Source organism: Triticum urartu, chromosome 6, assembly GCF_003073215.2.
Source record: "Triticum urartu cultivar G1812 chromosome 6, Tu2.1, whole genome shotgun sequence".
In the NCBI taxonomy this organism is placed as follows: domain Eukaryota; kingdom Viridiplantae; phylum Streptophyta; class Magnoliopsida; order Poales; family Poaceae; genus Triticum; species Triticum urartu.
The window spans coordinates 528,289,938-528,313,931 of record NC_053027.1 but is presented as its reverse complement, the minus strand read 5'-3'; positions in this window follow the sequence as shown (position 1 = coordinate 528,313,931).

Below are 23,994 nucleotides of genomic sequence, written 5' to 3'. Positions count from 1 at the left end.
TTACGCCATCCGTGGTATGGGAAGGGGACACCGGTAACAATAGTCCGGACTGGGCAAAAATGCCCGATACCAGACACTCTGACATAATTGGAGGCTCTGCCACCGAAATAACACCTTCAGCCCACGTAATAATGGCCATCATCGCCCCGTGGACAAAACCGTTCCTGGCCTACCTAACTAGGTGGGAACTTCCCGAGGACCAAAATGAGGCACGCTGCATAGTGCGGCGATCTAAAGCCTACAGGGTCCACGAGGGAGAGCTGTATAAAAAAAGCACTACCGGAGTCCTTCAAAGGTCCATCTCCGAAGAGGAAGGGTGGAAGCTTTTGGCAGAAATTCACGCCGGACTCGGTGGCCACCGTGCCGCAGCCCGGGCCCTTGTAAGCAAGGCCTTCCATACATGTTTTTATTGGTCGACGGCCCGGATAGATGCACAGGACTTGGTCCAACACTGCGTCGATTGCAAGCTTTTTGCAAACCAAACCCACATGCCACCCACCGCCCTCCAAACAATCCCCATTACCTAGCCCTTCGCGGTCTGGGGGATTGACATGGTTGGACCCCTTAAAGGGGGAACCCATAAGAAAAAATACTTACTAGTCATGGTGGATAAATTCACCAAATGGATAGAAGCCAAACCTGTTAAAATGGCCGAATCCGGACCAGTGATAGACTTTATATCCGGGGTTGTACACCGTTATGGCGTCCCCCATAGCATCATCACTGACAATGGCATGAACTTCACGGCCGATGAGGTAAAACTCTGGTGCAGCAACATGGGCATCAAGCTCGATTATGCTTCTGTCTATCACCCACAAACTAACGGCCAAGTTGAGCGAGCAAATGGTCTTATCATGAGCGGCATCAAACCCAGATTAGTGCGGTCCTTAAAGGAGTCTAACACGCACTGGGTAGAGGAGCTCGACTTCATACTCTGGGGGCTGCGGACCACGCCGAATCGTACTACAGGATACACACCCTTATTTATGGTGTACGGCACAAAGGCGGTGCTGCCATGCGAAATAATTCATGACTCACCTCGAGTGCGCATTTACGAAGAAAGATAAGCCGAGCTCGATCGGCAGGACAGTCTGGACACCCTGGAGGAGGAGCGCGACATGGAAAAAGCCCGTTCCGCATTCTATCAGCAACAGGCTCGAAGATACCAAAGCAGAGAAGTACGGGCCAAAACTTATAACGTTGGCGAGCTAGTTCTATGCCTGCCGGAGAAGAAAAATACCAAGCTCGAGCCCAAATGGGAAGGTCCCTTCATTATTGACCAAGTTCTGACCGGTGGAGCGTATCGTCTGTGGGATGCATCGAATAATCGACTTGAGCCGAACCCATGGAACGCAGCCAGGCTCCGAAGATTCTACGCCTAGTGCCGGACTCTATGTTTGTCTCCTTCCTCTGTCCATTTTTTGCATATAAATTATCTGTCTTTTCTCTCTTTCTTTCTTTTATTCTTTCTCAAGGCCTTCAAGAGACAACTTGTGCCTTGCTTGCACACTATTGACGCGCTAACCGCACTCATTATACCTGGGGGCTTCTTACACAGAAGCTTAATTATTTATCTGGGCTTCATGCCCCATACATGTGTTATTCTTCCGCATGTACCTTTTCTTCGCCATTATATGCATCGATATGACTTAAGTTTTGGCCAAGCTGGGTTGCCTGGCTCTTGTATTTATGCCCTACATTCCCGTTAATTCGGCTAGGGCATAAGGGGAGCACCTCTGCGATTGTTACTGCCGGGTCAGCCGGATGTGTACCTCAGACTGGGTGAAGCCAAAAGCTAGCGTTCTTAAGGGAATATTCGGTCGGCGAACAAAAGATGATTTTTCTTTATTTTCCATATGTGCCCCAGATGTTTTTGCCTGTGTCTCCTCTTGCAGTCTAGACATGCACTTTAGAGCATGCATACCCAGGGAAAGGAACCCTTAACGGAACTATTCTCCCTGAAAGATGTTTCTCACTACCCATGTAATATAACATAACTAGTTGGGTACTTGTCTGTTCCAGCACTAATGACCCCTATGCCTGGTTTCCACGCATCCCCCGATTCTTATATAACTGAGCGGGTATTCGGATACACTCCGGACTATCGGGTCCCGAGGTTGAAGCGAAAAGGTCCGCCATGACAAATGATTTACAATCCGGATAGAAGGCATTATACATGTCACTTTAATTACATAGTCATGTAGACTGACTAAATTCCTCTTCTATACCATCCAACAGGCTTTCTAGCCTACAATCCTGTTGGGAATACTTTGCGGCTAATTCTACTTGCCCATACACTAAGCTAACGGGGATCTCTTTCCCATCTGACCCCACAGGTCTGACCTCGGCCATGTGGTTTGGGTCAGCCTTGGTATACCGCATCTTCACCATGGCCCAGGCTTCCCTGGCACCTTGACGGCAGGCCGATATCTTCCATAATCGGAAGCGCTGCCGTGCTCCCTTGAGCTTCTCCACAAGCTCTCCAATGCCTGCTGGCAGGGAGATGGATGGCCACAAGGCCTGGGCTACACTTTGCATCACCTGTCGAACTTGTTCGTGCAGTTGTGAGAGCTCGGGTAGAAGATCACCCGCAGACCCGGGGATCTCCTCCACGGGACAACCCGTCAGCATACCTGCAGACATAACTCTGTTAGTCGGCTTCTTCGTCGTACTCTTTTAAGGGTTCGTTCAAGCACTTACTAAAAATGCCGCGTCGAAGCCGCTTATTCTCCTTCACGGAGTCCGCAAGCTGGGCTCGAACATCTTTCAGTTCCATGCTCAGCTTGGTATTGGCGTCTTGGAGATTGTTTTTCTCCCGCATGACCTTAGTCAGCACGTGTTTGCCAGCCTTTAGCTGTCGTGCGACATGCTGGTCCTCCGGATTCTCTCCGGAGTCATCTGCAATATCTATTGTTAGATCTGCTGCCATGCCGCACACTATATGGTACCTATCATTCTTTGAAACAAATGTTACCAGCTGGGTACTTTTCAGGTTCCTTCAATGTGGCAACGGTGGCCCGAAGTTGGGTCTTGCATTCCTCCAGCTCCTGTGGCAGTCGAGTATTCTTCTCTGTAAGAACCTACACAATAAATGATCCTTAAGTCAGTTGTGCCAACTATTTCAAGTCTCAGGGGCTACTGATATATATACTCATCAAATTTTCTTACCCGTACATCCTTTACATACTGGTCTGTGGCTCTGGCTAGACCATTTTGAGTAGCACGAATGTACGCATCTCCTGAGTTGAAAGCATCAAACGCCTCTCGGGAGAAACAAGCATCACGGAGTACGGCTCGGCGATGCCTGTGATTCATGGCGCTCTCCACTTCGGAATTCGTAGCGGATATCTTATCTACATCCTCTGTAGAAGGAGCATCCGGCGTGTGCCTCGTGTTAGCTTCTGCCTCTGTGTCCGGCCCTGGAGCCTGACTGGTAGAGGTGTGATCGGCGACCTCTTCGCATATTGTCTGGCGAGCGTTCTTCCTTCTAGGAAACACGGGTGTTATTATGTTTTTAAAGATGAAAACCACGGAGTGAGGTGTTGCATCATACCACTGCGCCAGCGTCTTCGTCCGGACCGCCTTCCTTTTTAGCATGTCCGTCTTTGAAACCCCTTGTTGGTGATTCGCCACGGGCTCGGCATGGCGTCCCGAGGGCCTTCCCTATAAAACACCGTTTGTATACGGTAGGTGAAGTGCATAAAAGGAAATCCTTTTCAAAGGTTGGGACTCTGGTCTCATTTACCTGCGAGGCTGGGAGTAGCCCAGGGTAGTCGGCTATAATGTCCACCATGGCGTCATCACAGCTTAGCTGATAGAAAATCCTATCAATCAGCTCCATGAATATGTCCGGACCCTCTTTGGGGCCGGGGTCGAGGGCCCATTTAGGATCCTCCGGTTGTGGAGGTGGGCTATTGATCTTCCCCACCGCCTTACGCAGTTCCTATGATGAAACAGCAAGGTAAATATTTATCACGAAAACAAGGGTAGGATGGAAGTAAAAAGAGCGGAAGCTCACCCAGCTTCGAGTGTTGTTCATGGAGAATCCATCCCGTGGCTTGATGCGGAGGAACTCCTCTTCTTCCCCCTTATACAGATCAGATAGAATTTTTTCTAGGGCAGCAGCTGAGTCTGGTCCCTTGCGCCTACAGCGAGTGGCATCATTTTCCCCGTTGAAGTGCCACATGGGGTGGCCTCGATATTGAAGTGGCTGCATCCCCCCACATAATGCATATTTCCATAACCTCGGTTATGGTCAGTCCTGATTTGGCCAGCAACTTTATCCGGCCCATCAGATAAAATACGTCTCTATCATCTTCCTCCTGTGGGCTCCGTGGACACCAGCTTAGGCATTTCTTCAAAGGGGTGTTGTCGAACTCAGGAAGACCAATCCGGATAGGATCCGGGAGAGGAAAATCCTCCATATAAAACCACTCCGAAGGCCAGTCCTCGGACGTCTTCTTCGGGGTACCGGATAGGTATCCGGTCCCGGCGATGCGCCATACTTCGGCTCCGCCCACTTGATATATTGATCCCCTCTATGTACGGGGAACAAGGCAGAACAACTTCTTCCACGGTGCGAAATGAGCTTCGCAACCCAGAATCAGCTCGCAAAGGGCTACGTAACCAGCGATGTGCAGTATGGAGGCAGGGGTGAGGTTGTGCAACTGGAGGCCGTAGAACTCCAGGAGCCCTCGGAGAAATGGATGGATTGGAAATCCGAGTCCCCTTAACAAATAAGGGACAAGGCATACCCACTCTCCCTTAGAGGGGTTGGGAAAGCTCTCCGCTTGCTCCCCGCCATTATAGGTGGCGAGCCTGGCTCGAACTGGGACCATATACACTGGAGGGAGGAATCCCTGGGTCTGTAGGTTCACTAATTGACTGTACGGGACGGAACACTTCTCCCAATCTCCGGGCTTGGGGCTGCGGGAGCGAGAGGAGGAGCTGCGCTGGTTGGCCATGTTGCGATGGATTTTTTCGGGCGCGCTCCGATGAATGCTCGCTGAGGGAAGATGGTGTGGTTTGGATCTGAGTCTCTTTAATAGACAGTTCATTTACATAGATGGGGTAGTGTCGGTGTCAAAACCGGCAGATCTCGGGTAGGGGGTCCCGAACTGTGCGTCTAGGCCGGATGGTAACAAGAGGCAAGGGACACGAAGTTTTACCCAGGTTCGGGCCCTCTTGATGGAGGTAAAACCCTACGTCCTGCTTGATTAATATTGAGGATATGGGTGTTACAAGAGTAGATCTACCACAAGATCAGAGAGGCTAAACCCTAGAAGCTAGCCTACGGTATGATTGTATGTTGTGATTGTTGTTCTACGGACTAAAACCCTCCGGTTTATATAGACACCGGAGAGGGTTAGGGTTACACAAGGTCGGTTACAAAGGAGGAGATATCCATATAAGTATTGCCTAGCTTGCCTTCCACGCCAAGTAGAGTCCCATCCGGACACGAGACGAAGTCTTCAATCTTCTATCTTCATAGTCTAACAGTCCGGCGAATGGAGATAGTCCGGCTATCCGGAGACCCCCTAATCCAGGACACCCTCAGTAGCCCCTGAACCAGGCTTCAATGACGACGAGTCCGGCGCATAGTATTATCCTCAGCATTGGAAGGCGGGTTCCTCTTCAAATTTTGTGTACCTGTCGAAATAATGTCCGGTTCCTTGTGATGGTTTGTACTTCTTGGCTTCTACGCCCAATAATGGCTACTTTCCATGTGTCGAGCGAATGTGAAGAGCCAGGGTGTTTTCGCATTTACCCCCTAGCTATGTAAATGAGCCATCTATTTAAAAAGATGAGGATTCAGATCCAAATCACATCATCCTCCCTTGTCGAGTCTTCATCAGAGCGTACCCGATAGAGATCCATTCCACCATGGCCGGTCGACGCAGCTCCTCCTCTCGCACCTCTAGTTCTAAGCCTGGAGATTGGGAGAGATGTTCCATCCCGCACAACAAATTGGTGATGCTTCAGTCTAAGGGATTTCTTCCCCCAGCGTACCAGGTCCCAGTTCGAGCCGGGCTTGCCACTTATAATGGCGGAGAGCAAGCGGAGAGCCGTCCCAATCCCTCCAAGGGAGAGTGGGTATGCCTTGTCCCTTATCTGGTAAGTGGTCTTGGATTCCCAATCCATCCGTTTCTCCGAGGGCTTCTGGAGTTTTATGGCCTCCAGCTGCACAACCTCACGCCTGCCTCTCTACTGCATATCACGGGATTCGTAGCCCTTTGCGAGTTATTTTTGGGCTATGAGGCTCATTTCGCTCTGTGGAAGAAGCTGTTCTGCCTGGTGCCCCGTTCTAAGAAGGGATCAATATATCAAGTGGGCGGAGCCGAAGTGTGGCGTATCGCCGGGACCGGATACCTATCCGGGACCCCAAAGAAGACGTCCGAAGACTGCCCTTCAGAATGTTCTTATATAGAAGATGTCCTCCTTCCAGACCCTATTCGGATCGGCCTTCCAGATTTTGACAACGCCCCTTTGAAGAAGCGTCAGGGCTGGCGTCCACGGAGCCCCCTGGAGGAAGACAACCGGGACATTCTTTATCTGATGAGCCGGATAAGCTCTTTAGCTCGATCCGGATTGACCATGATCGAGGTCATGGCTATATGCATTATGCGGGGGGTGCAGCAACTCCAGTATAGAGGCCACCCCATGTGGGATTTCAACGGGGAGGATGACGCCACCCGCCACGGCCGCAAAGGGCCAGGATCGGCTGCTGATCAAATAAAGATCCTGTCCACTTTGTACAAGGGAGAAGAGGAGGAATTCCTCCGTGTCAACCCGCGGGGTGGATTCTCCATGTACAATCCTCCGAGCTGGGTAAGCGGAGATTTTTCTCGCCCATCCGTTTTGTATTCCCGTAGTTTAAGTATTCATTCTAGCGATTTCATCGCAGGAGCTGCGCCAGGCAGTAAAGGAGATAAACAGCCCTCCCGCACAGCCCGAGGACCCTGGACGGTCCCTTGACCCGGCCTCCCAGGAGGATCCGGACATATCCGTGGAGCTGATTGACGGGGTATTTTACCAAGGGAGTAATGACAATACCTTGGTGGCCATCACAGCCGATTACCCTGAGCTAGTTCCAGCCTCACAGGTGACTGAGACCGAAATCCCAGCACTTAAAAAGGGATCCGTCCTTGTGCTCTTTTTATTGCCATATAACAGCCATGTTTTGCAGGGGAGGTCCTCGGGGCAGAAGGCCGAGCCCGTGGCAACTAGCCAACAAGGGGCCGCTAGGCCAGGCAGGCTAAAAAGATCCGCAGTCCGAAATGAGGCACCGGCGCAGTGGTATGGCGCGCCGTTTTTATTACAAGACATTATTTATAGAGGCATACTAATGCCCATGCGTTCTTTTCAGGAAAAATAGTGCTCGCCAGACTATACCCGGAGAGGCTACCAATCGCGCCCCCACAAGCCGGGCTCCAAGGCCAGACTCAGAGGTGGGAACGAGTACAAGGCATGCGCCAGGTGCTCCTCTGATAGAGGATACAGATAGACTGTCCGCCACCCATTCCGAGGTGGAAAGTGCCATGAACCACAGGCATCGCCGGACTGTTCTTCGTGATGCTTGTTTCTCCCCAGAGGCATTGGATGCCTTCAACTCGAGAGAGGCGCACCTCCGTGCCACTCAAGATGGTCTAGCCAGAGCCATGGAGAAGTATGTAAAAGACATACGGGTGGGAAAATTTGATGATTATATATATCAGTAGCCCCTGAGACTTGAAACAGTTAGGATAACTGATTTAAGGATCATTTGTTATGTAGGTTCTTACAGAAAAGAATACTCAACTGTCCCAGGAGCTGGAAGGGTGCAACACTTCAGACCGCACTGTCCGCCGCAGGGGAGCCCAAAGAGACCCCCGCTGGTAACACATCCGTCAAATGATAAGTATCATATTAGAGTGCGGCTTTATATGCAAATCTGACGAAAAAATTGCAGATAACGCTGGAGTGAAGCTGGATAAGCAATAGCTGAAACGCCAGCTGAAGGCTAGTGAGAGCGTGCTTACAAGGGTGAGGCAAGAGAAGAATGATCTCCAAGATGCCAACACCAAGCTGGGCGTGGAACAGAAAGATGTTCGTTCCCAACTGTCGGACTCTCTTAAGGAGAATCGACGGCTTCGGTGCGGCATATTTAGTAAGTGCTTGAACGAACTTAAAAAGAGTTCGGCGAGGAAGCTGGCTGACAGAGGTATGTCTGTAGGTATGTTAACAGGTCGTCCTGCCGAGGAGATGCCTAGTTCGACAGGTGATCTTCTTCCTGAGCTTGCACAGTTGCACGAACGAGTTCGGCAGGTGATGCAAGGCGTTGCCCAGGCCTTGTGGCAGTCCGTCCCCTACCCGAAGGCCTTGGCGAGCTTGCAGAAAAGCTGAAGGGAGCACGGTGGAGCTTCCGATTATGGAAGATATTGGCCTGCCGTCAGGGCGCCAGGGAAGCTTGGGCGATGGTGAAGACATGGTACACGAAGGCTGACCCGAACCACATGGCCAAAGTCGGACCTGTGGGGCCTGATGGCAAGGAGATCCCTGTAAATTTAGTGTACGGCCAACTAGAATTGGCCGCCAAGTATTCCCAACAGGATTGTAGACTAGACAGCCTATTGGATGGCATTGAAGAGGAATTCAACCAGTCAAATTGACTATGTAATTGTAAAGTGACATATATGATGCCTTCTAGCCGGATTGTGGATCGTTTGTCGTGGCGGACCTTTTCGCTTCAACCTCGGGACCCGACAGTCCGGAGTGTATCCGAATACCCTCTCGGTTATATAAGAACCGGGGCATGCGTGGAGACTAGGCGTAGGGGTCATTAGTGCTTTATCAGACAAGTGCCCAACTAGTTATGTTATATTACATGGGTAGTAAGAAACATCTTCCAGGGAGAATAGTTCCGTTAAGGGTTCCTTTCCCTGGGTAGGCATGCCCTAAAGTGCATGTCCGGACTACGACAAGAAGCGCAGTAAAAACGTCTGGGGGGTAAATAAAAGTAATCTTTTGTTCACCGACCGAATATTCTCTTAAGAACGCTAGCTTTCGGCTTCACCTAGCCTTAGGTACACGTCCGGCTGACCCGGTGGTAACAATCGCAGAGGTGCTCCCCTTATGCCCTAGCCGAATTAACGGAACATAGGGCATAAATACAAGAGCCAGGCAACCCAGCTTGGCCAAAACATAAGTCATATCGATGCATATAATGGTGAAGAAAGGTACATGCGGAAGTATAATGCATGTGTTGGGCGTGATGCCCAGGTAAATAATTTAAGCTTCTGTGAAAGAAGCCCCCAGGTGTAGATAGTGCGGCTAGCACCTCTGTAGTGTACAAGTGAGGCACAAGGTGACCCTTGAAGGCCAAGAGGAATAAAAGAAAGAAAGGGAAACAAGACAGACGATGCATATGCAGAAAATGGACAAAGGGAAGGGACTAACATAAAGTCCAGTGCTAGGCGTAGAATCTTCGGAGCCTAGCTGCGTTCCATGGGTTCGGCTCGAGTCGACTAGTCGATGCATCCCACAGTCGGTACGCTCCGCCGGTCAGAACTAGGTAGATGACAAAGGGACCTTCCCATTTGGGCTCTAGCTTGTTCTTTTTCTTATCCGGCAGCCGGAGAACTAGTTCACCAACGTTATAAGTTTTGGCTCGTACTTCTCTGCTTTGGTATCTGCGGGCCTGTTGCTGGTAAAATGCGGAACGGGCCTTGGCTACATCGCGCTCTTCCTCCAAGGTGTCTAGACTGTCCTGCCGATCGAGCTCGGCTTCTCTTTCTTCGTACATGCACACTCGAGGTGAGTCATGAATTATGTCACAGGGCAGGACTGCCTCTGCACCGTACACCATAAAAAATGGTGTATATCCGGTACTACGATTCGGCGTGGTCCACAGCCCCCAGAGTACGGAGTCGAGCTCCTCTACCCAGTGTGTGTCAGACTCTGTTAAGGAGCGCACTAGTCTGGGTTTAATGCCGCTCATTATAAGACCATTTGCTCGTTCGACTTGACCGTTGGTTTGTGGATGGTAGACTGAAGCATAATCAAGCTTGATGCCCATTTTGCTGCACCAGAGTTTTACCTCGTCGGCCGTGAAGTTCGTGTCGTTATCAGTGATGATGCTGTGGGGGACGCCGTAGCGATGTACAACCCCGGATATGAAATCTATCACCGGTCCGGATTCGGCTGTTTTAACCGGTTTGGCCTCTATCCATTTGGTGAATTTATCCACCATGACCAATAAGTATTTTTTTCTTGTGGGTTCCCCCTTTAAGGGGTCCAACCATGTCAAGCCCCCAGACCGCAAAGGGCCATGTAATGGGGATTGTTCGGAGGGCGGTGGGTGGCATATGGCTTTGATTTGCAAAGAGTTGGCAACCGGCGCAACGCTGGACTAAGTCATGTGCGTCTGCCCGAGCCGTTGGCCAATAGAATCATGTACGGGAGGCCTTGCTCACAAGAGCCCGGGCTGCGGCGTGATGACCGCCGAGTCCGGCATGAATTTCTGCCAAAAGGTTCCGTCCTTCCTCTTCGGAGATGCACTGTTGAAGGACTCCGGTAGTGCTTTTTTTGTACAATTCTCCCTCGTGGACCCTGTAGGCCTTTGATCGCAGCACTATGCAGCGTGCCTCATTTTGGTCCTCCGGGAGTTCCTGTCTAGTTAAGTAGGCCAGGAATGGTTATGTCCACGGGGCAATAATAGCCATTGTTTCGTGGGCTGATTGTGTTATTTCGGTGGCGGAGCCTCCGATTGTGTCAGAGAGTTCAGTATTGGGTATTTTGGCCGGGTCCGGACAATTGTTACCGGTGTCCCCTTCCTATGCTACGGATGGGTTGAAAAGCCTTTCCAGAAAAATGTTGGGAGGGACCGGGTCGCGTTTTGCGCCAATGCGGGCGAGGATATCCGCCGCCTGATTGTTTTCCCGAGCCACATGGTGAAATTCGAGCCCCTCGAACCGGGCTGATATTTTTAGGATGGCATTGCAATAAGCGGCCATTTTGGATCCTTGGCATCAAAGTCTCCATTTATTTGGGATATTGCAAGGTTTGAATCCCCGCGCACCTCTAGGCGTTGAATGCCCATGGATACTGCCATCCGGAGACCATGTAGAAGGGCCTCGTATTCGGCTGCATTGTTAGAGTCTGTATACATTATCTGTAGTACGTATTGAACTGTGTCTCCTATTGGGGACGTCAAAACGACGCCGGCCCCCAAACCAGCCAACATTTTGGAGCTGTCGAAGTGGATGATCCAGTTTGAATATGTGCCATTCTCTTTAGGGAGTTCGGCTTCCGTCCATTCAGCGACGAAGTCAGCCAAAACTTGCGATTTAATAGCTCGCTGTGGCTTGTAAGTTATGCCGAACGGGAGGAGCTCAATGGCCCATTTGGCAATCCGACCCATCGCATCGCGGTTGTTTATAATGTCGTTAAGTGGTACTTCCGAGGCTACCGTTATCGAACACTCTTGAAAGTAGTGTCGCAGCTTCCTGGATGCCATAAATACCGCGTACGCTATCTTTTGATAATGCGGGTACCGCGACTTGCATGGAGTAAGGACAGTGGACACGTAGTAAACCGGCTTTTGAATGGGAAATTTGTGTCCGTCCACTTCTCGCTCGACGACAAGCACTGCGCTTACCACTTGATGAGTTGCCGCAATGTATAATAGCATTGGTTCGCCAATGTTTGGCGCGGCCAGGACTGGGTTTGTTGCCAACATGGCTTTTATTTCATTGAGTCCGGCCGTGGCGGCGGCCGTCCACTCGAAGTGTTCCGTACGCCGGAGGAGGCGATAAAGGGGTAATGCCTTTTCTCCCAAGCGGGAGATAAAGCGGCTTAGAGCCGCACGCATCCAGTTAGTTTTTGTATTTGTTTGAGGTCTGTTGGGGTAGCCAACTGTGACAACGCTCGGATTTTGGCCGGATTAGCTTCAATACCTCTACTGGAGACAATGAATCCCAGGAGCTTTCCTGCTGGTACGCCAAAGACGCATTTTTCCGGATTGAGCTTGATGTCATATGTTCGGAGGTTGTTGAATGTGAGCCTCAAGTCGTCTACTAGAGTTTCTACATGCTTAGTTTTACTGACCACGTCATCCACGTATGCCTCCACTGTTTTGCCGATCTAGTTTGCCAGGCATGTCTGAATCATGCGCTGATATGTTGCACCAGCATTTTTTAGCCCGAAGGGCATTGTGTTGAAGCAGAATGGGCCATATGGTGTGATGAATGCCATTGTGGCTTGGTCTGGCTCTGCCATTTTGATTTGGTGGTAGCCGGATTATGCGTCGAGGAAACACAATGAATCGTGTCCTGCGGTAGCATCGATGATTTGATCGATGTGGGGGAGGGGGAAGGGATCCTTTGGGCAGGCCTTGTTAAGGTCCTTAAAATCGATGCACAAGCGCCAGGATTTGTCCTTCTTTGGTACCATCACCAAGTTTGCTAGCTAGTCCGGATGTTTTATGTCTTTGATGAATCCGGCCTCCAATAGCTTGGCTAGTTCCTCTCCCATGGCTTGTCTTTTAGGCTCAGAGAAACGTCGAAGAGCCTGCTTGACTGGCTTGAACCCTTTTATGATATTTAGGCTGTGTTCAGCTAGCCTGCGTGGGTTTCCTGGCATGTCTGAAGGGTGCCAGGCAAAAATATCCCAGTTCTTGCATAGGAACTCTCGCAGTGTGGCGTCAACATCAGGGTTTAATTGTGCCCCGATGGAAGCTGTTTTTGTAGGGTCCGTTGGATGGACTTGGAATTTGACTATTTCGTCCGCCGGATTAAAGGAGGTGGACTTGGATCTTTTATCGAGTATCACATCGTCCCTGTTTACCGTGGAGTGCAGCGCGGTTAGTTCTTCGGCCGCTAGGGCTTCGGATATTGCCTCAAGGGCCAATGCAGCTGTCTTATTTTTGGCGCGGAGTGCTATGTCCGGATCACTAACAAGAGTGATGATTCCGTTGGGCCCAGGCATTTTGAGCTTCATGTACCCGTAATGGGGTATGGCTTGGAAGATTGTGAATGCCTCCCGCCCTAATAGAGCGTGGTATCCGCTGCTGAACGGGGCCACTTGGAATGTAATTTCTTCGGACCTGTAATTATCCGCCGTGGTGAATACCACGTTTAGTGTGATTTTTCAGGCGCAGCGTGCTTCCCGACTGGGGATGATTCCTCTAAAGGTTGTGCTGCTTTGCTTAATGCAGCTCCAGTCTATTTCCATCTTTTGAAGAGTTTCCTCATAGATGAGGTTCAATCCGCTGCCGCCGTCCATGAGTACCTTGGTGAGTCGAAAGCCGTCCACGATTGGACTGAGGACCAGTGCGGCTGGTACTCGGGATGTTCGGAATTTAGGTTCGTCACTGGCATTGAAGGTAATAGCCGTGTCGCTCCAAGTATTTGTTTCTGCTATGTGGCAGATTTCGGACATGCTGCGGAGTGTTCGCTTCCGTATTTTATTTGACGCAAAGGTCTCGAAGACCGTTAAGACCGTACTATTGTCCTCGGGGTGGTGCTCTTTGGTTTTTGGGAGGAGTAGATCCTCACCACTTTTGGCCACCTGTCGGAGTATCCAGCATGCTCTAAGGCTGTGCGTTGGTATCGCATCCGTTGTACTATGAATTTTGCAGGGTCCGTTGAGCCATCCCTCCAGTACGGTTCCTTGCCCCGTAGAGGGCTTTTGCTTTTTGGTAGTTAACCCAGGTGTATTGTGATAATGCACCCTTTTATTTCGGACTGGGTTTGTATTCAGGGCCGGATTATCCCAAAATTTTATTTTGGTTTTCCAGGCGCTTTCCATCACACAGTACTTTCGCACTATGGACACCAAGTCGGCAAAGCGTGTAATTTCGCGACGACTTATGGCGTTGAGGATTCCCTTGTCCATGCAATTATTGTAGAAGAATGAAATTGCGTCTTCCTCGCAGCAGTCCTTTATCCTGTTCTTGACTAGGAGGAATCTGGCCCAGTAATGGTGTACTGTTTCTTCGGGCTCTTGCCTAATTTGGGATAGATCGCTTATATGCTTGGGTGGGTGGGTGGAATTGAATCCGAATCCTCACCCAATCTGAGGCTCGGTGGCCAAGGAGTTTCCAGACTCGAAAGCTTGGCTTCTTGAATGTTTTCTGGTAAATCTAGCCCGCTGCCTGATTCTGGGTTCAGGCTTTGAGTGACGTCTTCCCCTCCGTGGGTATCCGATTTGGGGGGATTGGGAATCCGGACGTAGCTAGTCCTTAAGATAGATGAAGTTTTTCTGCATTGTTCTTCCACCACTGCAACGTGGTGGGTGACCTGGGGAGAGTTAATTTCTCTTAGATCTGGTTTAGGCCCAATCTGATCGTAGTCTGTAGCGACTCCCAGAGCGGCGATACGATCCAAGAGCTCGTTCAGGGAAGAGAGCTCCATTGGATCTAACTGCTCGGCGAGTTCCGAGTTGATGTGAAGATTGCTTTCGATGACCCGAGAAGTCATCGTCGGCGCAACAGCCGAACAGGCGGTCATAAGAAAACCACCTAGCCGGAGAGTTTGGCCGATAGCCAGAGCTCCCTTAGCGATAGTGCCATCTTTAAAGACGGGACGAGACATCCTTCCTTGTGGCGACGGCACAGCGGAACTCTCAAAGAAAGCACCAATCTCGGTGTCAAAACCAATGGATCTCGGGTAGGGGGTCCCGAACTGTGCGTCTAGGCTGGATGGTAACAGGAGGCAAGGGACACGAAGTTCTACCCAGGTTCGGGCCCTCTTGATGGAGGTAAAACCCTACGTCCTGCTTGATTAATATTGAAGATATGGGTGTTACAAGAGTAGATCTACCACGAGATCAGAGAGGCTAAACCCTAGAAGCTAGCCTACAGTATGATTGTATGTTGTGATTGTTGTTCTACGGACTAAAACCCTCCGGTTTATATAGACACCGGAGAGGGTTAGGGTTACACAAGATCGGTTACAAAGGAGGAGATATCCATATACGTATTGCCTAGCTTGCCTTCCACGCCAAGTAGAGTCCCATCCGGTCACGAGACGAAGTCTTCAATCTTCTATATTCATAGTCTAACAGTCCGGCCAATAGAGATAGTCCGGCTATCCGGAGACCCCCTAATCCAGGACTCCCTCCGGTGGTAAATGTAAAAACACCTTGGCTCCTCACATTCGCTTGACACATGGAAGATGGCCATTATTGGACACAGAAGCCAAGAAGCGCAACATTTACGAGAAGCCGGTCACAATTTAACAGGTACTCAGAGTTTGAAGAAGAACCCGCCTTGCAATGTCGAAGACAATCTGCGCGCCGGACTCATCGTCATTGAAGCCTGCTTCACGGGCTATTGAGGGAGTCCTGGATTAGGGGGTATCCGGACAGCCGGACTATATCCTTTGGCCGGACTGTTGGACTATGAAGATACAAGATTAAAGACTTCGTCCCGTGTCCGGATGGGACTCTCCATGGCGTGGAAGGCAAGCTTGGAAATACGGATATGTAGATCTCCTTCCTTGTAACCGACTATGTGTAACCCTAGCCCCCTCCGGTGTCCATATAAACCAGAGGGTTTAGTCCGTAGGCACAACAATCATACCATAGGCTAGCTTCTAGGGTTTAGCCTCTTTGATCTCGTGGTAGATCAACTCTTGTACTCCTCGTATTATCAAGAACAATCAAGGAGGACGTAGGGTATTACCTCCTTCAAGAGGGCCCGAACCTGGGTAAACATCGTGTCCCCTACCTCCTGTTACCATCTTCCTAGACGCACAGTTCGGGACCCCCTACCCGAGATCCGCCGGTTTTGACACCGACACCCTCTGTCCAGAAACTTGCAAAAATTCTATAGAAATATTGGCTTAAAACATTGATGCCAAATTTTGTGGAGAGAAGTTATTTGGGTAGGAGAATGCCCTGGTAAATTTTCACGCAAAATGAAGCAATATAAACTATACTTGCTTCACAACCTGAAAATATTGACAGAATCAAAGATTTGATGTTGTTCTCACATCGATCAAGGTATGGAGCTAAAATTTGTTGGAGTGAGATAATATGAGCACAAGAAGAGGCATGCAAAATTTCAACTCATTTGGATAAACCTAGCTAGCACTTCCTTCACAAAGGCTTCCCTAGACAGGAAGTTTGAAAAATCACTGAGGAAGTTTGGCTAGGCAAATAAAGTTTAATTTTGGCACAGGTCAATTATTTGGACCATATATCATTCCCAAAAAGTTTGGGGGCAAATGGGAAAAGATAAATAGCACTTGCTTCACAATGTGTCATTTAGGACAGAATAGGAAATCAATTTACTAAGCATGATGAGAAATATGGCCAATGAAATATTTTTCCATATTTGAGTAATATATGACCCAAACAATTTACAAGAATTATTTGGGGATTTTTGGATGGACATAAATATAGGTTGCTTCACAACCTAGGGGAGATAGGATTATTCCTTTAATAGAAAAAGGAATATTTCCTAGAAAAAGGAATTAGGGTTGGGTCAAGCAGTGGAGTAACATGATCTTGGAAAGGTTTTGAGAATGATGAGCCACTTGGGAGGGGGGAATGAGGAGGATTTCCCAGGTGACAAGGCCACAGAAGCACTCCAAAAAGAAAAACAGAGCAAAAACCAATAAATCAAAAAGAAAAAGAAAAGGGCCAAAATCCAGGCTGTTACAACTGTTACCCCCTTAAAGAAATATCGTCCTCGAGATTTAATTGCTCTAGGAATAAGTATGACTGGAGGATACCGTTTCCAGCTTGGGTATCCTTTTTCCTTAATTTATTTTTCCCCCAAGAATTTCATACGGTTTTCTTCCCTTGTTCTGGGTGGTTTGCTTCACCTTTCCCCAAATCCTGACAGGTCTTTGCTCATATACCAATTTATTTTTACTGACGTTGATTCTTTCATACCTGTGGTGATATCCAATGAGTCCGAGTATAAATTTCCTTTGGCTCAAGCGTGAGATATGCACCAAAGATCTGACTGTCTTTTGTCAGGAGCAATAAAACGGTGTATGGAGTTATAACTGTGTCATACCTCAAATATTTACATCTTGAGACTGACCCGATAGGGGCTGACGGACAATTGCTTTTTCCTGACAGACTGACCGTCTACTTGATTTCCTCGGTGAGTATACCGGGTCTGAGCTGATTGTTCGGCTTTTGACTTTCTCATTTTGTCGGTACACTCATTTGGATTTTCCACACTAACCATTCCAAGCGGGTTAGCGGGATATGAAATTCTTGTAACACAGAGTAGGCCTCTGAGGGTATGTCTTTGTGGATCCATATGGAATTATGACCTCCAACTGACTTGGGGTATCCGGACCCTGATGGTCGTCCAAAATCATCATACCTTTGTTGTTGATCCCACCTTTTAATGGTCACGATTTTCTTTGTTAGGATACCTTGCTGAAATAACATGGCCACGCCTGTACTTGATTCTTCGTATGACCATGGGTGTGATTAATATTTTGACATTATTTCTTGTGCTTGTTTTTCTGACCTGTGTCCGCACATATATGACATATACTCAGGGTTTGTAGCTGTACGGAGCTCATTGCTGAGGCCAATCATACAACAAGGTGACAAGGTTTCCTGGTATCACCTTGTCTGGTTCGGGAATAATGACCTTGATGACCATTGGCAACACTGTGGATTCTGTGATGTCATCCCCAGATCTTGTTGATCCTTATAATTCATGAGATGTATCTTTGCATATCTTCCTTTGCATGATTCATGAGGCTGTGGGATCCATACTTTCCTTTAAGTATATCTGTTGGATCCGTACCTCGTATGAGTGACTGATATGATTGGGGGTGCATGCTCACCATATGTATAAGAAGCATATGCCACCGAACACTCGATCCTTTCGGTAGGCATATGTTTTGACTGCATTGTATATCTGACAAAATTATTGCAAATCTGATCCTTGCACTTCAGAGAATAGCCATTCATGCAGCTTGCCGAGGAAGGCTCATTAGCTTCTGCTCGAAGCCTCTATTTGGGTAGCTTGCAGAAGAAGCCTCGATAGCTTACACACGAAGCTTGACATGATTATTGTGTAGGAGAAGCCGGGTTTCCGTACTTGAGAAGCTTCTCCCCGGTTTGCTTGTTGAGAAAAATTCATTTCCGTCTATCAGAAGCTTTTACTGAGGTATCTTGGTGTGTAAGACCGGTTATCGTGGGCCGGAAATTGTTCACAAATCATGCTGAGGAAAATTGAGGAGAGCCTGCATCATAAATTTCTTCCGATAGCGTGTGGAATAATTATGGGTTTCTTATATCCAAAACTTCATACTAATATGCAGACTGAAATCTACACACATGCCCATGATTATTTGCATGAGAAAATTCGTTTGACCGTCTTCCTTGAGCATATCACATTCTGACTTTATTTCAGATGATAATATATTTCAAGCATCATGCCTTGTTGAGCCAAAATTTTGTATATGCTCCATACCTTGGACTGAAAATGTACCATGGATCTTGTACCTGACTTGTCTTGCTGCTGACTTGATTATTACTGATGTGAGTATTTTGTACTGATGTAGACTTGAGTTATCAGAACTTTTGTGAGGAGTGCACACTAATGCAAAATTGGTTATCAGCCTCAAGATCAGATATTCCCCATTTCACTGCAGTCGGCTGAGAATTCCATTCTGTTTAGCTAAGCTTCCAAATAGAACTCCTTGTTGATTCTTCGGATCCGGTGTCAGTTGATGAGCAACTCTTTATAGGGAAAAAATAATGTAACATCGGGGCCCAAAAGAAAGAAGCAAAAGAAACTCAAGCATGCAACAATAATCAATTCACACACAATCAGTGTCACATATTATTGCTAGTCACACAATATGCATGCCTACTTAAGCACACAAATCTCGCGGGATCTCCGGTTCTACGATCTGGCATGTTGTGATGATGTGCACGAGGACGAATAAAGGTGTGGAAGAATCGGTGTAAACAACGCTACACCAAGTGCCATATAGCCAGGTAGCAACTTGGACTAGCTCGGAGGCGAGGACGTACTTGGTAACCATGTAGCCGGACACAAGTGTCGCGACCACATTATTATCAAGCGGACGGAAAATATCTGTAATCGTCCAAGAAATAAGGATGGCGGGGAAAACTGAGGCTATTGACACTGCCCTTTCTTGATGACTAAGACCGTTAAGGGTTGCAAACACGACAAGAAAAAGGACGGTCCGGGGTAGAAGCATGTCGGGATCACTTGGCATCACTCTGCTGGGACATAAATGACACCAAACACCGAAAGAAAAAGGAACTGGAGAAATGCAAAGGCTGAGCTGTAGTGGATCTAAACCAATGCCATCTACAATCACCAGATAAATCGTCAGTAGCAAAATAATAAGGCTACATGCATGTTGTGCAACAAACAAATGCAGCAACCATATGCAATAAACAAGCCAAACTCTACACTACCAATTTCTACCGGTTTCTACCGCTCGTGCTGACTAGGGCGTCCTACAGCCAGACCTGCTATGAAACCAAGCCTGTGGCACCCCGGCTCAGAGAAAATGGAACGCCCTGTATTTTAGCCCAGAGATCGAGGAGAAGTCTCTGGAATACGACACTGCTTGACATAGAACAAATCAGCTCTCATTACAAGAATAATAATACAAGGGTCTGAAGTTACAAAGAAGCACATCAGCACGGCGACACTATGCCTGTGATACTACACTTGCTCTATGCTAGCAGCGGAACAACTCGTAGCAGCGGAATACTTCTAGCAGCGGAACAACGACGAAGGTGGTGAACTCCACTCTGTAGGGACTCTGGCTGGGACACGATCTAGCTCGCACACACGGCAACCATCGACAAGCAACCAAGCAATCATGGCATCACCTGCAATCTGGCATGACACGCCAGGTCAGTACATTGAATGTACTTGCAAGCTCACAAAAACCATAAACATCAATGCAAGAAAATAACATAGCATTTAACAGGTTAATTAAATTAACAACTATTATGATGAAACAACTACTAACCATGGTATGAAACTGATACAATACTAATAAATCACCATCTCATATCTCCATAACCATATCACTCTTGTCTAACCAGCCAAGCAATAAACCATCTCAATCACCTTGTGGTCAAAACCAAACGGTGATCATTCCGGCGATCACAACCACGACCAACACTTGGTCTCAAACGGTGATCTTTCCGGCGATCACAACCACGACCAACACTTGGTCTCAAACGTCATCATTAACATCCTACCCATCTATACTGCTCAACATATCAACATATAAATCACCTATAAGTCATTCTGTCATGTGAGTGTTGATCGAACGGTGTGACCTAGTATGAACCCATTCCCATGACCGAGGACGCGGCTATCGATAGATTTAAATACACTCTGTAGAGGTAGTGCACTGTACCCACACCACGGAACCCATGGCCTCGCACTCCCATTCAGGTGGACCAACGGCGTTCCGACAAAAACGATCTACTGCCATGACACTCTCCTGGCCACTCCGACCCATTCCCCACTGGGCCAGTCCTGGGTGGCCCCGTGTCTACCAAAGACACAATGACCACTGTCGTGGCCAAAACGTCACTCATGGGGACCGGATCCATAACAAAAACAACGGGCACACAAGGTTATGTCTGCTTACCGGGCCAGGGTACCGCACACCCATAACCTTCCCTCATTAGAGGCACCGGCGAGAGGCACGATAATAGACCGCATTAGGGCCTTCCAATAAAGGCAAATGTGGTTGCACTGGAGAAAGCCCGGTTCGGTTGCACCTGACCAACTTAATGACAGAATTTATCCCCAAAAATATAATAGTAATGACTGATACTCTGATATCACCTATCTGCCTATAATCCAAGTCATAGAAATATCCAACAAATAATCTAAAGTTGAATATCGTCTCTCCAAAATACTCAGAGGACAGCATAACACTACTATGATGAATCCAAGAATGATAAGACTACTACTCAAATATAAAGATCTAACTATCCAATTATGATTCCGCAGCAAGCATCATCTCCAACATCATACTCCAAAACATAATATCATCTAGTATCATGATGAAACTAACACTAGCCACTAATAATCCAAAGGGCAACATGATATCCAAAGTAATACTCCAAAATAATACCAGATACCATCATGACATAATCATAATAGCCACTAAGAATCCAAAGGCAACATGATATCCAAAGTAATACTCCAAAATAATACCAGATACCATCATGAAATAATCATACTAGCCACTAAGAATCCAAAGGCACATGATATCCAAATAATCATCAAAATATAAGTCCTAGAACTCCAAGCAATATCATGGCAATATCAATATCAAAACAATACTCCAAGACATGCCATGACAAATCATACATAGCTAATGCAATATTTTAAACAAGTTCAAATAACTTAAACCATGCTACTGCATTGCAATCATGCAAATGGAGGGTGTGGCTTGCCTGGGGTGGAAGAAATCACCGAGAAGAAGTGTGAGAGGGTCGCGGAAAGAATCACTGGAAAACATACTCTCTCGGAGGGGCCTGAATAAGGGTAGGGGCAAAATGGTCATTTTTAGAATGTCAAAACATGGTGAAAATGGTTCCATCAGAACGGGCTTGATGAAACAAAGAAGTGGGCTTTGGAATCACCTCATTTGGAGTTGCGAGCAAAAAGTTATAGCCCGGCGAAGTTCAGGGACCAATCTGTAAAAAGATTTCTACAAACAGGCCCCTGGAGGACAAAACAGAAAACGTATTACAGCGAATGCGCTTTCAGAACTGAGGAAACGCATTTTAACCCAAAGAAGGTGAAAATGTGCTTTCCTAAAAGGAAAACATATCTGAAGGAATACGTGTCCACTTACTCCACGTCAACAGAGTGCGGGGCCGGCCTCTGGGTCCCTAACGCGTGGGGGCCACAGCATCTCTTTTCTCTCCTCCCACCTCCATCGTCCTCCTCATGATGGTCGCGACAGGAAGGTGAGGCCGGGCACGGCCGGCGCTAGCCCCGGCGCCTCGGGCCACCCCTGGTGGAGCTCGGACCACCAGTGGGCTCGGGATCACACCGCGCACCTGCCCCGGTGGTGCACGGGTGAAGAGGAAGCCCGGAGCGAGCAGGAGCAAGGCCATGGTGGACAGAGGCTTCGGCCATGGATGGACAGGGGACAAGAGGTCGCCGGTAGTCGAGGGAAAGAGTTGATAGGCTCCGCTAGAGTTCAACATCTCGCCGGGTGGTGGAGGGACGGAGTGAGGGAGTAAGGTTTGAGTGAAATTAGCCGGGGATCGGTGATGGCCGAGGCGGCCATGGGAGGTCTCTGGACCATCTCAATCTCGGAGGAGAGGTTGGGCAGGTTTCTGGGAGTGAGGCGAAGCTGATGAGATGCTCGGGAGGCCGCACGGTGGTCTTATATAGCCGCGACGCGAGGAGGCCGAGCTAGCATCACCGCGGACGCGTGGCCAGCACCGCGGACGCGTGCCCACGCGCACGAGCTCGGAGGAAGGCGCCAAGGGAGGCAAAGTGGAGGCTCTCACGGGGCAGAGGCGGCTAAGAGAGCATGGGGGGAACACGACGGCGACGAACCGAGCCAAGACGCCATTGTTCGCCCGTGGACGCGCGGTGGCTTGCGGCGGTGAGGAAGCGGACGGAGGGGGAGAGGGGTCCAGGGGAACGGCGACGACGAGATGCAGCCACTGGACATGCTCACGAGCATAAAGACAACAAGAGGGAGCGGTGCCAAAGCACAAACGGTGCTCTGGACACGCCACAGCGCACAGAGCGCGTAAATGTGCATGCCAGCTACGCAGTCACCACATGCACTGGCATGTAGTGGGGGAGAGGGGCTTGACCATGTCGTCTAGTGCGTAGTTCACCCAGTGGAGGTCTCAACTACGGTGGTAGATCAGTGAAAAGTGACATGGTTAAATGGTAGTCACCACCTGAAGTTCACTGCCGTAAACTTGACCGAGTACTGCTGATCAACAGGAAGGAGCTTGGAAGCAAAGGAGTTGTCTGAGAGGTTTAGGTAAAGAAGGACTTTCACCCTGGTAACTTTGAGAAGATTAAGGCCAATATTTAATGTAGTTGCTTAACAACCACATAAACTGGTCTAGAAATGAGATTTGGATGATGCACTCACATGGTGATGCCACTTGAGCTCAAATTTGGCAAGGCTTAATGAATTGGCCAAACAAAGGTTCTGTAAAAATTTCATACCAATCGGTTTTACCAAAATGGTACTCCTTCACAACTATTCCCTTTGTCCAGAAACTTGCAAATATTCTAGAGAAATATTTGCTTAAATAATTGATGCCAAATTTGGTGCAGAGAAGTTATTTTGATAGGAGAATGCCCTGGTAAATTTTCAGGCAAAATGAAGCAATATAAAATATACTTGCTTCACAACCTGAAAATATTGACATAATCAAAGATTTGATGGTGCGCTCACATATATCAAGGGATGGATCTGAAATTTTTCAGAGTGATATAATATGAGCGCAAGAAGAGGCATGCAAAATTTCAACTCATTTGGATAAACCTAGCTAGCACCTACTTCACAAAGGCTTCCCTCAGACAGGAACTTTGAAAAATCACTGAGGAAGTTTGGCCAGGAAAATTAAGTTGAATTTTGGCACAGGTCAATTATTTGGATGATATATCATGCCCAAATAGTTTGGGGGTAAATGGGAAAAGAGAAATAGCACTTGCTTCACAATGTGCCATTTAGGACAGAATAGGAAATGAATTTATTGAGCATCATGAGAAATATGGCCAATGAAATATTTTGCCATATTTGAGGAAGATATGACCCAAACAATTTATAAGAATTATTTGGGGATTTTTGGATGGACATAAATATAGGTTGCTTCACAACCTAGGGCAGATAGGATTATTCCTTTAATAGAAAAACGAATATTTCCTAGAAAAAGGAATTAAGGTTTGGTCAAGCTGTGGAGTGACATGATCTTGGGAAGGTTTGGAGAATGATGAGCCACTTGGGAGGGGGAGAATGAGGAGGATTTCCCAGGTGA